At 48.2% G+C, this 17200-nt stretch overlaps 1 protein-coding gene across 1 annotated transcript in view; it reads left to right on the forward strand.

The window, feature by feature from the left end:
• The window catches only part of CCNYL1 (cyclin Y like 1), a 561203-nt gene that overhangs the window by 446469 nt on the left and 97534 nt on the right, over positions 1–17200 (forward strand). The gene's annotated exons all lie outside the window — the stretch shown is intronic.

The following is a 17200-nucleotide window of genomic DNA, read 5'->3' on the forward strand; positions in this document are numbered from 1 at the left end:
ATCTCACAAGTGAACTAACTTTTGAGGCCTAAAACACCCGCAACCATCGCCCCAAGATGGCCGCCAAGAACAAGACCAGAGCCGCCACCATGGACTCCTTTGTTTCCACCAGGGCGAAGACCCCCACTCAATCCAAGGCCAGCTCCTCTGAAGTTGCCCAGTCGAGCGAAGAGGTGGCGGCCGATAACCACTCTCAGATACTTGATGCTATAGCCTCGCTAAAGACGCATATAGACTCCAAGATCGACGAATTCAAAGTCGATATTCAACTGATCCGCCAAGACGCTCGCAACTTAACGGAGAGGGTCGCGACCGTTGAACAGTCGGCAGAGGAAGCCTCCACGGCCATCACAGCCATAAAGTCCGAAGTTGTCCTCCTGAAGAGGAAAGTCACCTTTTTGGAGGAAAAGGCGGAGGAGGCCGAAGGTCGGGCCAGACGGAGCAACATCAGGATCCTGGGGGTCCCGGAGGGGAACGAGGGAGTAAATACCACATCCTTCGTCGAAACCCTTCTGCTACAAGAAATAGGGGCCGGCAAATTGACCCAGGGATTCTCTGTCGAAAGGGCCCACAGATCCCTTCAGAGGCGCCCTCCCCCCGGATCGCACCCCAGACCCATAATCGCTAAGATACTGAACTTTCAGGACAGAGAAACTATCTTACGGCGATCCAGGGAGGGGGGCCCCATCGAGCGAGGAGACTCCAAAATCTCCATTTATCCGGACTACACGCAGAAGGTACAAAGAGAGCGGAACTCATTTGTCCCGATAAAAGCCCGGCTCCGACAACTGAACCTAAAATATAGACTACTTTATCCATCGCGCCTAAGGGTTGTCTACAAGGAGAGAGTGGTATTTCTCGAGAACCCAGATGCGGCCAACATGTGGCTTGAGGATAATAACCTGGCGGATGGCAAGGACAACTCACAGACTGAGACCTAACCCCCCAGCGGCCCCCATGTAAGAAACATCGCACGTGAGACCGGAATACAGAAGATAATCCAACTACAGTTTTTTCACTTGGAAACGGCCTCGTTCGGCTCTGCCGCCAGGCCCTTGCCCCACCCCCAGCGTAGTATTTACCCGGTCTGGGCACCCGCCTGACCCAGCTCGCGCCCGACTCCCGGATGGGCTCCGACGGCTCGAGAGCGCCTGAGCACCGCGACAATGTTGTAGTTGCTGGGCGCACCAGTTTAAGTTTTGTTGTTAGTTTTATTAGTTGTACAGTCTTCATGCCTCTTTTGCCAACGCAGACCGAGATGGGTCTGGGACATGACACCGATGAACGAAATGCAGTGGTATCCCCCCTGCAGCCCACCCGAACAAGACTAAAGTGGAGTCGGACCCCAGAGTCCCACACCAAATCTGAAACTCGAACCGGATGGCGGCACAGCTTACTGTAATGACCTGGAATGTGCGGGGCATGGGCTCATACCTCAGGCGCAATCGTATACAGTCCTACCTCAGGAGGAAGAAAATCTCCATTGCACTCCTTCAAGAGACTCACCTCACGACGGAGGCCATGTCTAAAATTGCAGACCGATGGGCTGGGACTGTTAGAGGGTCCCCCTACTCTAAATACGCCAGAGGGGTGCTAATATGGATAAGCCCGGACGTCCCCTTCCAGATGGAGGGAAGTGAACAAGATAAAGAAGGGAGATTCACAGCGATTTGGGGCACATTGGAACAAACCCCAGTCTGCTTCATCAACTCTTACTTCCCTCATCACGGGATATCGGCGTACCTCGCCACATTGATAACGAAGCTGACTCGGTACCGGGACCGCACCTTCATATGGGGAGGGGACTTCAACTGTGTTGCTGACACGAGTGCAGACAGATCGCTGCCCCCCCCACGCCCGAGCAGCCTCACATCCGGTGCCTTGAGGGAAACTCTGGAGCAACTCAACTTAGTGGACATCTGGAGGGAACACCATCCGACCGACAGGTCCTACTCCCACTACTCAGCTCCACACGGAGTTCACACAAGAATTGACTATCTGTTCATCAATAAGGAACTTACCCCACACATAGCAACCACAGAATACCTGGGGCGGACGATCTCCGACCACTCCCCACTGACCATGTTATGGCAAATGAGAGGCCCCAGACCCCCGATCCCCATGTGGAGGATGCCGACCGCGGCACTTGCGGACCTCGAGTTCAGGGAAACCCTTGCCGAAAAATTGGAAGAATACTTGGAGAACAACATCGGTTCGGTCCCCTCCTGGGGCACATTATGGGAAGCAATGAAGGTGGTGACCAGAGGCGAAATCATATCGAGAGCCGGCGGAACTCGCAGGCAGTTGCGGAGAACCCTGGAAGCACAGGAAGCTGAGATCTCCCGACTGGAGTCCACATGCGACAACTCTATGGAGACAGAGACCAAGCTGAAGGAAGCCCGCACAGAATGTCAGCAGGCATGGGAAAGACTGGAAAAATTTGATTTCGCCACGCACACCGCCAGATCTCATAAAGAATCGGACAAACCGGGAAGACTACTAGCATGGCTCTGCAAACGGGAACACCCCAAACATCTCCCAGTGGAGATACGGGACGCTAATGGGTCATCCCACTCGACTCAGCTAGGGATCAATGAAGCCTTTGCTAAATTCTACACAGAACTGTATACCCACAAGACCCAGATTCCTGCTGCAGACATCATAGACACACTCGAGGAGATAGAACTTCCCCACATTTCGCTCGAGCAGAGAGAGGAGCTGGAAACCGAGATCACTCTTGAGGACGTTCAAGGGGCAATCAGGTCCCTCTCCAACAACAAAGCCCCTGGCAGTGACGGCCTCCCACCTGAGTTCTATAAAGCGTATGAGTCCATCCTTGCCCCAGTTCTCCACGAGGTCTACCAGGAGGCACACACGGATGGGATTCTCCCCAACACCATGAAGGAAACCATAATAGTCCCCATGCTCAAGCCACACAAATCGCCCACCGACTGTGAGTCCTATCGCCCTCTGGCTATGCTAAACTACGATGCCAAGATCCTCACATCCATATTGGCCCGCAAGCTAGCCAGGGTGGTGGGTTCCATCGTTCACGAAGATCAGAACGGATTCGTTCCTGGGCGCAACACCACTGCTAACCTCCGGAGGTTGCAGCATGTAATGGCCGAAACATATGACAGGGACGAGGACCTGGCGGTGTTGTCGCTCGACGCCATCAAGGCCTTCGACTCCATATACTGGGAGTGGATCAGGGAGGTCCTGAGAAGATTTGGCTTTGGAGGGGGCTTCATCAGGTGGGTTGAGGTCCTCTACAATTCCCCGACGGCGAGAGTAAGAACGGGAAGAGTGGTTTCAGCGGCTTGGGATATACAAAGGGGAACAAGGCAGGGCTGCCCGTTATCACCCATGCTGTACATACTGGGCCTGGAACCGATTGCATTATACTTCAGGCAGCAGCTTTTCGATGCTGGCATTAAGGTGGGCAATGCACACCACATAATATCCTTGTATGCAGACGACGTCCTTCTTTACCTAAGCTCCCCCGAAGTTAACGCGCCAACCGCGTTGGAGATACTGGACAACTATGCGAAGTACTCAGGGATCCGCTTTAGTAGGAATAAGTCCTCTGCCTTCCCCTTGGCGGGCTTACGCAACATTCCGGAAAACAATCTCCCAGAGATAGGAATAAGCTGGCAACTGGTCCAGTTCCGTTATTTGGGGATCAACATAAGCCACACCCCGCTACTCATGCATGAACACAACACCGAGGCCGCCATCACGAGTCTCCGAAGTTCTATAAAGTTTTGGTCCAAGCTCCCATTGGCCATGGTGGGCAGGGCAGCGATTGTCAAGATGATCGTACTCCCCCGATTCCTGTATTTCTTCGTAAACATTTGCCATTACATTAGACCGTCCTTCTTCAAGAAGCTGGAGGCCATCATCAGGGACTTCCTTTGGGGCCCACACAGGCATAAACTGTCGCTGTCCGTCCTCTCTCTCCCACACAAAGAAGGCGGAATAAAGTTACCGGATCTCCAGTTGTACTACCTGGCTGCCCAGCTGAGTCACATAACGAGATGGCTCTCGGATGAGCCTTCAGCAGAGACCGAACTGCTGAGGCAACCCTTGGACAATGTGATCCCCAAGGAGATCCTATGGCACCCTACATGGCAACCCCCGGTCCCCTCCATGGTGATTGACCTGGGAAGAAAGATATGGGCCAGGTCCTGCTGCATCAGGCGAATACGACACCCATACTCTCCGGACAATCCCATCCTAGCAGACACCTGTCGAACGGCTGCAGACATCTCTACGGCAAGGAGGTGGGAAGAGGCCGGCATTTACACATGGAGCGACATGTATGAGGAGGGAGAATTCAGGGATTTCGAATCTCTTAAGGCTGCCGATGGAATTCCCCCGGGCCAGTTCCTCTGGTACCATCGCCTCAAACAAACTGCTAAGAAACAATGGACCGGATGGCCGGAGGAGCCCTCCCCTGACCCTCTGCTACAAGAGATGCATGACCTCTCGGACGGCTGGAGACCTGTCTCCAGGCTTTACAGCAGACTATGTGATAAAACCAACCCTAAATGCGAAGATCTGAGGACAAAATGGGAGGCGGACCTTGAGACCCCGATTTCAGATAAAGAATGGGAAAGAGCGCTGATATTTCCCAAAAAAGTATCCAGGAACACCAGGTTTGGCCAGATCCAATTGAACGTTCTTTACAGGACATACATGACCCCACATAGGGTTGCCTCCTTCAATAAGACATCCTCCCCTGCATGCCCCTGGTGCGGGAATGATAAAGCAGATGTGATTCACATGTTCTGGACCTGCACCAAGGCGATGGCACTGTGGTCCAAGGCCAAACAGACCTGCATGGACGCCGGAATGACAAGATACGAATGGACTCCTGGCGAGTGCCTCCTGGGGACCTACCCCAGACCTAGCAAATCCAAGCACGCTGTTAAATTAATGGACATCTCATGTATCCTGGCTAAAAGAACAATAGCGATGGCCTGGAAGACGCCGTCGGGCCCCAGGCAAGAGAGATGGCTCAAAGAACTCGAGAGATGGACAACAGCTGAAACCAGGGCCTGGCAGGAAGGAATCACGAACAGTGGCGAAACCGAAGGTGGCACTTTGGAATCATGGAAGGCCCTCCTCAGAGACATACGCTTCAGCGCTGACTACAAACCCCCCTGAAGTCCCACACCACTGCATTGACACTGCTCGGATGCCGGCATTGGTGGAACCACCCCTGTGTTTGACCCCTCTTGCTTCCTGAAACTTTGGGTCATTGCCCCTAACCCACCCGTCCACTGTAAGTTTGCTACAACATGAAGACTGTTGTTGATTTGTTTGTTCCCCCCCCCTTGTTTCCCCCTCACCGTCTCCTCCCCAGTTCAAACCAATGTTGATTTCTTGTTGTATTGCACGTTTTCTTTTTCTTTTTTCTATCAAAACCAATAAAATACGTTTTAAAAAAAAAAAAATGAATGCTTCAGTAGGAGGTTGCATATTGATAGCTACTTAACGGAGACAGCAAGGACGGCAGCCGGCGCTCAGGCGCGGACAGGCTTTTTGCTGGGCCCTTCTGCGGCACACTTCCGCTGCGGCTTCCGCCTGACGGTGGAGGAGGGGGCTGTAAAAGAAGTCGAGCAGCCAATCAATGCATCGGCTGGGTAGATGGCCTTAGCTGTGCCACAAGCTTGTAAATAGCGTGGCAGCCATTGACCACGTTGTTGGTAATGGCAAACTTCTACAGTGGGACGTCGGATTAGATTCAGCAAAGCATGCTGGAATTAGCTAAATGCATTGCTTTTTGTAATTTCAGCAATATAGTGAAGTCTGGAGTTGGTGGGTTCCGAGCAACGCTTCTCCCCGTTGCAGGTGGGACAATTCCCCTGGATGCAGGACTGGTGTGCTGGGGGTAGAGGGGCTCATGTCCGCTTGTCCTGGTGCTGCAGGTGTAGAATGGGAGAGTCTCTGGGACAGTGAGTCCTGTGCGGGATCCCCCAGCCTTGCATGTTGCAATGCGGGACGGGGGATGCGGACAAAGTGATCTGATCACTGTGCAGGGCCATAATTGGTGGCGACATTTTCATCAGCGCACTTATGGGCTGTGCAGTGATCACATAACAGGCCTTATCCAAAGGCAATACAGACACTCCCTCCGTTCTAAGAAAATCTCATTCAGGCACAGGTTTCCAGTACATCCAATAACACGGCTGAACTTTACAAGATCTACAGGGAACTAGCCAACCCCTCCTCAGTCTCCTCCTCACCTTCTCCCTCCCATGCCATCTGCAATGCACTGGCATCACAATTTGCCTCCAAAACCCCCTCCATCCTCCTTCACCCCTGTCACACCTGAAGAAATGACCAGAGTTGCCCACTCAATGAAGGCCTTTTCAAAGCTGGTTCCCCCTGCTCATCCAGGACCTTCAAAGATAACATTGGCTCTCTTGCTGATTTCTGCAATCACTCTCTCGTCACAGGATCTTTCACCTCCTCCCTTAAGCACTCCATTTTGCGCCCACTCCTGAAAAAACCTTAATCTGACCCTACCTGCCCTGACAACTACCACCCTAGTTCCACCCCCCCCCTTCCTGGGGAAACAGCTGGAGAAGTTGGATTTGCCCCCAACTCATACACTGAACATGTTGGTGGTCTCCATGACGATCAATCTGGATTCTGAGCATCCAGAGGCACTGAAACTGCTCTTTTGAACACTTGTGAAGAACTGCTTATATCTCTGGACTCCAACTCACCAGCTGTCCTTATCTATCTTGATCTCTCCTCTGCCTTTGACACAGTCAACCATTCCATCCTCCTACAAAGGCTCCAGGATACTCTTGGTATCTTGGAACGAGCACTGGACTGGCTGACATCCTTCCTTACTGACAGCACTTCCCAAGTCATCCTGGGCACTTCATCTTCTCCTACTTCCCTCTCCACCTGTGGTGTCCCCCAGGCTTCTATCCTGTCCCCCTGGCTATTCAACATTTACCTTGCTCTGCTTGCACGCCTCATCTCCTTTTCTTCCAACTTCCCGTGTTAGCAGATGACACGCAGCTCTTTTACAAACTCGCTGCCGACCCTCTTGCACCCTCCATCATCCCTGACTGCCTATCTGCTATCCAGTCCTGGTGCAACTATGCGCCCTCCTTCTTCCCTTCACTCTGGCCTTCCCTTTTGGGCTCTTCCCCTTGCGCCCTCTTCTGAAGCCAGAAACCTTGGAGTCACCTTCGACTCCTTTCTGTCCTTCCTCCCTCACACTCAGGACATTGCCAAGAAGTCCCACTTTCAGCTCTTCCTTCTCAAAGGAATTCTCCCTTTTATAACTTTCCCTCGCGAGGTGTGGGGGGGTCCTGGTTCTCTCAAGTCTTGACTATTGCGATAGTCTCCTCCTGAATCTACCATCTTCCATTCTGCAACCCCTCCAGCTAATCCAGAATAGGGCAGCGAGACTTCTCCTTGTCCTTAAGCCCAGGAACCGCATCTCTCCTGCGCTAAAGTCTTCACTGGCTCCCGGTTGCTGCACGGATTAAATTCAAATCCCTCTGCATCCTACACAAGGTGGTCTGAGCTCTGGGACCACACTATAATCAACTTTATATTACTAAATACACCCCCTCTAGACCACTATGCTCCCCTGGTTCTAACTCTGTGTAAAGCGGTTTGTGAAAAACAGAGGGCAGATGGTTAGCTTTCCTCAGCTGGATCCCTCCTATGGAACAACCTCCCACTCCCTCTGCACCTTTAGCAGGATCTTCTTAAATTCCAGAAGCTCCTTATTACTCTTCTTTACCTCCTCCCCTTCTTTTCGCCCCTGCTAATCCCACAGTTGCTGCGATTGGGGTTCTTGGCCCTTATGCGTCCTTGGGCCCGACCTCCCGCATTCAATCGGCCTGCTCCTATCTATTTGTACCTTCACTTACACCCTCAGCCCTGGTGCCGCTCACTTACACCCTTCGTGGCTCCTCCCTGTGTAGCACTCAACATTCCTAGCACTTCATCTGTGGATGACCCATGAGCTCAGACTCCACAAAACTGACCCCCCGCCTTCTTCCTTGCTGCACATGCACATTCTGAATACTCACAAGGCATAGTAGGTTCGTCCTGTTTTCCTCCCCCCCCGCACTGCTCTTATAAATTGTTTTTAATGTACTTTAATGTATTTCCCACTCCTGCTCCCTCCCGTGCCCAGTGGGCGCTTTGAAACAAACAGTTTTTCTTATTGTATAAGCGCCTAACAAGCAAACAATTAGAATAAATATATAAAATGTATCTTTAGTAGATGACGAGAATTCAGGTTTTCTTCAGATTGAGAGTGGAAGGCTTCTTCTTAAATATGTCTGCATAGTCCTGCATATTGAGTCCAAAGTATTTCAACGTTTTAGTGGATCAACATAGAATAAATATGGCAGGCATTCTCCTTTGGTCATTGATGCATTCTGCAATTTGACAATACAAAAAAAGGGGTTGAAAACTGCCAAAGATTTTCAAATCTGGGATAATATCAATTCCAAAATTGCTTGCCTCAGACCTCCTTTTATGAGGGATAGTGTATTAGACATATATACCTCTGTGTGGATTTCTTCTTTCTAAGTAATACGGGTAGCCTTTATGTTGGACTACTGCTTTTACCATGATTACTCGGCAGCTGATGCCACTTGCTTATGGGTGGACGTCTTCCATAGATTAAGAAATATCACACCATCTCCTTAATGTTAGCACTGGTGAGCATTGGGAGAACCTCTAAATGATCCACAAGGGTCATGGCACTTATTGGAACATGCTCAGTTTCCACATTCATGGTCCTGTACTCTTAGGTAGCATACTGATGGAAGTTCTTTTGTAAGACATTGTGTTTGAACAATGATGAAAAAATGGTATATATCGCCATGCATTTGAGTAGACATGTAATGACAACCCTCTTTGTAAAATAAACTACTAAGGATTTCGAAAATAAAAATGATCTCCAATCTAAATGAACATACACGGTTAAAATTCAGAACGAAAAAACTGTTTAATATAGCGGCTAACAATGAGCCTCCACCGTTTCCACCTAATCCGGCCTGCTGGATCGGGTGTTATTACTATTAGCACCCCAGGTTTTAAATCTGGAAACCCGGAGTGCTAATACATTTATTTTGTTGGAATTAATGGGACGCCTTGTGGCTTCCCGTTTATTCAAACAAAATACTTATTTAAGATGGCCACCGTGGAGCTGGAATTCAGGGCTCAATGTGGAGCCCCTCTACCCTTTTCCATGTTGGCTGGCGGGTCTGGTTCGAGGCAGGAGCAGAGGTTGCTGCCGCTGCCAAATGAGTAAGCTGAATGGGCTAGTGGGTGTGGAGAGGCGAGGAAACTGTGACAGTGGGCTGGGGAGATGGTGGGGGCGGGAAAGCAGTGGTCAGGCTGCTCAGAACACAGTGCTGAGGTAGTGTTTAGTCTGCTTTTGAAGCAACCGGATTGGTTGGCTCCCCTGCCCTGGGTGCTAATAAAGTTTAGCCCAAAGCTATTTTATAATGGAAAGAAAACTTAAGACAAGTGTCCGGATTCGGTCAATATTTCCATGTTTAATCTCCACGACCGTGTTAAAGGAATAGTGCTCTAAAAAATGTTATGTTCTTAAAAGATGGGCAGCAATAAAAAATGTATAATGGGAACGTTCATTAAAAAGATGTTAATGTAAAATGTTACACAAATAATGTTTAACCCCCTTTAATATCAAGCACTAGGAGGCGTCCGTTTTGTGAAATGGACGAGCCTCCTGTGCTTGAGTTAATCTCTGCCCTTGCAGCACTAATGAAGCAAAGGCCGCTTTAATAAAAGCTACCAGCAGGTGGCTTTTCGCTTCATTAATGCTGTAGAGCAGAGGCGTGCTTTTATAAATGCAATGTTGCATTCATGATTCCGTGGTTGGAAAACTATGGAAATCATAAACACAACAACGTATTATAATTACAGTGGCTTTTGCTTCGAGTCTCCCAGGCTCTGCTGGCCCCGGGGGCCAGTGAGACTCAAAGCAAAAGCCAGCGTAATCATAAATACACAACGTTGTATTCATAATTGCAACGGCTTTCACTTTGAGTCTCCCGGGCTCCCCCGGCTCAGAGGAGCCTGGGAGACTCATAACGAAAGCCGCTAGAGTCATAAATACAACATGGTTGTATTTATAATTGCCGTGGTTTTCTTTTTAAGTTTCCTGAGCTGCCCGAGTCGGGTGAGCCTGGGAAACTTGGAAATAAAGCCACCTCAATCATAAATACGACATGCAGAGTTTGCATAGAAAAAGAAAAAAAGAACTTGCCCGCAGCAGCCTTCCTGCCTGCATTGTCTGCTCTCTGCATCTCCAGCACTCATGAAGCAAAAGCCACCTGCTGGTAGCTTTTATTACATCAGCTTTTGCTTCATTAGAGTTGCGAGGGCAGAGATTCACTCAAGCACAGGAGGCTCGTCTGTTTCACAAAATGGACGCCTCCTAGTGCTTGATATTAAAGGGGTTTAAACATTATTTGTGTAACATTTTTACATAAGAACTTTAATTAAAAAGATGTTTATTATACATTTTGTATTGCCGATCTTTTAACAAAAATAACATTTTTGTGCGCCCTATTTCTTTAAGTATTAGTGTCCCGTTCAATCAAACAAAATATATTGCTGTTGGCTCCCTGGTTTCCAGATTTAAAACCCAGTGTGCTAATAGCAATAACACTCAATCTGGCGGGCTGGATCGGGTGGTAACTGCTCCAGGGCCCATCGTTTAGGCCGTTGCTGCAGTTGGGCCTATAACTTGGCGCCCGGGCTGTTGCCGCCGGATCGAATGTTACTGCTATGTTAAGGGCTAAAGCTACTTTGGTGTTTTTTAGCATCCAGTACTATGCAAAGGCAGTTGCAAAGCCCTGCCTTCAAAATGCCTCTGCAGTGCATTGGTAGGATCTTATGTACCCCATGCATGACCTCTACAGTCTGTATAGAATTCCTTTTCATTGGCATATTTTTCCTTTATTACATGTTGGACCTGCAACAATACTTTATCTTGTGTGCATCTGCTGAAAACATGGTTGCTAAAGATAACCCCATCTTGACAGAGGGAAAATAAACTGACTCTGCTACCTCACTGAGTAATGACTGACGGCGTAGATAACTACCTTATTGTCATTTTTTGTTTTTGGCCAACACCATCTACTTGCCTGACAGTTTTCTCTTCAACACGTGACCTTGTTTAGATGCATAAGTAAATATTCTGCAGAAGGCTGAATTATTTAATATCCTTGTTAAATAATGCTGAGTTGAAAACATTTGTAGCTCATGTTCTAGCAAGCCTTATTGGTTTGTTTTAATTGCTTGGATTTAAATGGTGCGGCTTTGTCAGGGTGGTGATGCGGGTGCTCTGCTTGCAGCTGGTTTTGGCACATTCTGCCTTTCAGTTCTAATTATGTGCTTGTTCATGCTGCATTTTATAATCGTGTGCATATGTCTGGTTTCTCACAAGTGGACAAAAAAGGTTTAATACTGCGATTAGTTATTTTTGATACTCCTATAATTGTTCCCCTCGAATGAGTGCTTGTTTAATGCTTCATTTGGATTACAGGCTGTCCGCTTTTCAATTTGCTTTCAAGTAGTTTGTCGATCTTCTAATGGCGAAACTCCTCAACTCGGGTGGAGCTAGCTTCCCGGTACAAGCATCCAAACTATGGAACACCATCCCCCCACATCTACGCGCAGAACCGTCATTCAACCGGTTCAAATATAGCACGAAATGTTGGCTCCATAACACGGACTCCTGACAGTTTAACTTCCGCGCATGCACTTGTTTATTATGCCAGCTCCTACCTGTAACTACTTTGGAACCTGGCCGACTGTATTGTTTTGATTGCATACTGTATTGTTTTGATTGCATACCCATGTAACTGTATCCTTCCTGTAACTAACGTAACTCTGTTTAACCCTGTAACCAGCTCTACCTTACGCGCCCATATGCCCCAGGGCCTGGCTGCGCTTTATAAATAAACTAAATACAAATACAAAATACAAACAAATACTCGTTAATTAAATTTTGTGCTTATTATGTAGAAAATGTTTACTGACACGAGCGAATACACAATCGTGCGTTCCAAATGTCTGTATGCATGAACTAATCTGTAGGTGATTCTTTCTCTGGGTTTGAAGCCCATTCCTGTATTTAGTAAAATTGCTGAAATGTTCCCCTTTTCTGTCTAAACTCCCCTCCCCAAGGAACTAGTGTATTTTGGTGGCTTATTAAATGATCTGTGCTGCAAACAGCCTGAGGGTCAAGGAGACGGCACACACGTTGACCATGTTTTAATTCGGGCATGAGGTAGGTAAACACTGGCACTACCTGCATCCCTTTCCAAACAATTGATTTGTTGATCATCATCATCATGTACTTTATTTGACAAGTTGTCTTTAGCAAGCAATTCAATCCAAAAACATCACAGAACCTAGAATTACATTGTATCTAAAATGTGCAGCCATTAATTTAACAGGACAATTCATTATCTCAATAGTAAAACAATAAACGCAGTAGATAAGACTTCAGATATAGAACAAGATAAAAAACAAGAAGTTAAAATTGTTATAAAAATTTGAATGCATAAAGCCTGGCACAATTCATAGCAATACTGGTTTGGGTGGGCTCATCTATGTTTCACTACAAATGCTTAATTGGATGCCTCTGAATTGTCCATGCCTGATGTGCAAATCTTACAACAAAATATACATAACATTTTTGGTAGATTTACATATTAATACAGCTTTCATAGGGCAAGTTACACAAGCAACAGTGAAAGGTACTGTCTTCTCGGGTCACTATTTCTCGCAAAATAACAAAATGTGCATGATGGCCTCAGTACTCAAGTTACAAAGCGGGAAACGGTGACCTTTCCAAACGCTTATAAATTTGGCAGTCTAAAGAGTGCCAATTCTGAATTCCAAGAACAGGGTACGTGCGTAAGCAGGTGTTATGAGGTCCAAATAGCTTTCAATGCCCTGTTAGAAGCTGATGATTAAGACCTAGCTTTAGTTATAAGCAATCATGTGCAAGTATTTCATAGTTTGCCTGCCTAATGGCAGACTTCACTTCTTCTCTCGTACAGTAGATATGTTCTCAGGGCTGACCCAAATGGCATCTAAACCCACACATTTAAATTATTTTCTAACATGCTCCGCACATTGCAATGACCTCCCACCTGATGTATTTAGCAAAGCTAAAGTTTCCTCTCAAAACCCTAATAGGTCTGGGGTCGCCCATAATCTTATCCAATAAAAGATTGGTTTCCAGACTCACTGAGCAGAAAATAGCTCTAGGCCGCTTTCGATCTGCAAGGGTGCATTCAGGAAACTATTCAGAAGGTGCAGTAGCATTAAGAATGTATTCTCTGTAGTCTCAAGTTGGTGACTATTAATATATCCCCCAAATTTTCCTCCATTATAAAGCAGCCAGCACAGATTAAGTCTTGTGCATATGGCCGGAGAGACCACTCTCGCCATGATTCTCAAATAATTTCCTTAATCCTCCACTATTCCTGTCGAGGATAGCCTTTAGTTTTTTCATCTGAAGTGGCCAAAAACCACCTTCTGCAAATCTTACCCACAGATAGTCGTAGTAAGGAACTTGTTCCAACTCATCCCTCCCTCTATTTTCATGCAACATACACAGGGTTTCGTTTTTAATGGACCAAATACCATTACTTTTTGTTTTGGACTTGTTCGGTGTCAGACCTAAGCGAGAGCAGTTGGTAACAAAACATTTTAAACTGCTCCTGAGCCCCATTGGAGAAGTGGCCATCAATACGGCATTGTCGGCAAAGAATAATGCTGGGAAAATATTGATAATAAGTTTGGGGCGGATCAAGATTACCACTTGTGCACTCAGCCAATAATGCCAAGATTACTTCATTAATAAAAAGGGCAAACGGGAGCAGGGCAAGGACGTGGCCTTGACATACGCCCCTGTCAACTTTTAATTATCCAGTGCACTCTCTCACTGACCGCCTCCTTACCACTGCAATATTTTTACTATATATTTGCCGGATTGCAATTATCAATGTTACTGGAATACCCCATTTCGTCCTACCAGAGCTGGTCTTTAGGGACCGAATCGAAAGCGTTTTGCAGGTCCTCGAACACAGCGTAGACCCGCATCCTCTTTAACACTGTATATTTTTGTAGGACTAGAGATAGCTGAAAACACTGGTCTGTAGTGCCTATCCCTATTTGAAAGCCCACCTGTAAATGGGGAAACCAAGTCGTTTAAGTTCACCCAATCCTGCAGCTGATTTAAAATCATCTTGGCATACATTTTGCCTGTTCCATCAAACAATGAGAGAGGCCTATATCTACCGCCTCTTTTGTAAATGGGCACAATCTGTGCCTTTCACCAGGAATCTGGAACGTGATTCAACTTTGCAATTGGCATAAGTAGTTTCAACAAAACCAGAGCCCAAACATCTGGCTCGTCTTTCAGCATGTCCACAGGAATTCCAACAGTGCAGGGGGCTTTGTGGATTTTAGCACTTAAAATTGCACATTTCACTTCTGCCGAAGATATTACAATAGTGGAATGGGCAATCACTGAACCTTGCACCAAGTCCCCAATTCAGTCGCATTCCCAATAACCTAATAACATTTGTACAGCCTAGAAAGGTAATTCAACCAATTTTCCGGTGGGATGAAGGAGTGAAGCATATTGTCATTGTTCCCTTTTTATCCGAAACCAAGGACTAAATGTTCTTGGAATCTCCCATGATAGCTGCCTCCTGAAGTTCTTCCCACTTAAGTTTGTAGTAGCCTTCTTTTTTCTCCCATAAGGTTTTCTTATTAGGTTCTGGAAGAGTGCATGGGATCTGGCATGGATTAACATGCTCCTGAATATTCCCGGTCATCAGGCTGGAAAGAAAAAGGTTTCACTTTGAAACTGGATTTCTCCTTTAAACCAGTCACTGTCCTTTGGGTCATACTGCCCCCATTTAATGAGTCCTCTCCCTAAGCCCCTTCTCTGGCAGCCATCTTCTGATTTTTACTGCACACTTCGGTGTTGGGAGTCCTTGAGTTGCTCTCTGAGCTATTTGTACTTTTTTTTGTTTGACGGGAAAAGTGAAATTTCTGTTTTAAAGAGCCTGTGCGCTCTTTCCTTCATCTGACAACGAGGAAGTTCTGTGCCCCTCAAGGGCTACGATTTATCGAAGATTCTCGAAGGCCATCTTGGGTCTACTTCACGCCTCCGACCATGACAGAGGAGGGAATGTCCCTCTTCAGGCCCTGCACCAAATGCATGCTACCGAATGTGTTTGTGGAGGACAAGCACCTACAATGCCTCTACTACCTACACCCGGACCATAAGGAGGTAGAGAGCAAGATATGCGCCTCAGTTTCTCGAAGAAAACAGAGGACAGGCATAGTAGGCTGGCGGCATGGCTGAACACCAAGGCCTCTGACCCGTGTTCCGAGCAGGGTCATGCCTCGTCCAGGACCGGCCGGTCTGAGGAGTGGTCTTCTAAATCCTTTGAGGGTGTGTCATCCCTGGTGGCCCAAGATCAGACCTAGATCCGGAAGTCTGTCCACCGTGTTTGCCGTGGAAGCGGGTTCCAAAGTGGAGGGGGCGCGATCAGCATCACCTTCCGCCTCCATTGCCAGCCTACCATCAAGCTCCTCTTCAAAGAGGAAGTCCTCTACTGTGCTAAGCTAGGGGGGTAATCGGAGAAGCTGCGAAGAGAAGGCGGCACAGCCTCGCAGGCTCAACTGGCACAGGCGAAGACGTCGTTGACGACTACTACTAGCACGGCAGCTAAGGGTGCTGATCCTAGGAGGGTGGCTCCCTTACGCAGAAAGTGTCCCTGCACCCACAGTGCAGCACTACCGCAGAGACGTTGGCAAAGTCAGCAGGAACTCCAGAAGATACTGGGAGGGAGTTGTGGTACAAACTAGGTCCTGGAGTTACTCCCCGACGGTAAGAAGATGGAGGCCCTCGCCATCACGGTGGCAGTGGACGTCGCCGACACAGGGATCCGGCAAATGGGGAACTGTGTCTGCCTTTGTTGGCATGGATGGATTAAGACCACTAACCTACGTCAGGAGGTCCAAGCGAAGGTGCTGCACAGGCCCTTCAATGGGGAAGATCTGTTTGGGAAGGCCGTTGAGGAGTCTCTCCGGTCCATCAAAGCGGATACAGAGACGGCCCGCTTCCTCAGCGTACTCCAGCAGCACTGCTCCTCCTCTTTTAGCTCCTCCAGGGGAAAATCGAGCAGGTCATCGAAAGGACTCTCCAGGTCGTACAGACAGCCTTCCCAATCATCAATGCAAGAAGCCTACAGAAGCCGCTCCCAGAACTACGGTAGCGGAGGACTGCATCGCCGTCACCTGCAGGGCAGGACACTGGCGCCCAAGCAAGCCTGAACCAGCCAAGACATCGGGCCCCCACTCACGCACCCCAGTGGGAGGCCGGCTCAAGTGATTCGTCAGCGAGCGGAGAAAGATCACCACCAACAGATGGGTGCTGGATGCTCTCGCCCAGGGGCACACCTTGGAGTTCCAACATAGGTGTCCTCGTATTACGCTGGTTCCCCGGCAGGAGCAGCACATCCCTCAACTTCTGGAAGAGGTACGAGAAGGGGGCGATGGAGCTAGTTCCCCCATGGCTCTGTGGCTCTGGAGTTTATTCCAGATACTTTCTAGTCAGAAAAGAGGTGTCTGGGGGGGCCCATCCTGGACCTGCGACGTGTGAACAAATAATAAAATTTCCAAAAATTCGGGATGGTCACGTTGCAGCATGTGCTCGGCCAACTGGAAAAAGGGTATTTATTGACTTTGTTGGACCTGGAGGATGCACATTTCCACGTCCCCATTCACAAGAAACATCGGAATTTCTACATTTCATGGTGCAGGGTCAGCACTGCCAGTTCAAGGCACTACCATTCGGCTTGAAGTCAAACCCCAAGAGTATTCACGAAGTGCCTGGCGCCAGTGGCAGCCCATCTACGTCTGCAGGACATATATGTACACCCGTACCTGGATGACTGGCGGATTCTTGCCGGCTTGCAGGACCTGGCCGACAAGCACACGAAGGTGACTGTCCAACTATTGACAGATCTGGGATTCTCCAACTATCCGAAGTCCTGCTTAACGCCATCGCAGAATGCACTGTTCCTAGGCACCAGACTTAATAGTGTCTTGCCTTGTGTCTCCCTCGGAAGAGAGGCTAGCA

Source organism: Ambystoma mexicanum, chromosome 9, assembly GCF_040938575.1.
Source record: "Ambystoma mexicanum isolate Mex_15411 chromosome 9, UKY_AmexF1_1, whole genome shotgun sequence".
Taxonomy (NCBI): Eukaryota; Metazoa; Chordata; class Amphibia; order Caudata; family Ambystomatidae; genus Ambystoma; species Ambystoma mexicanum.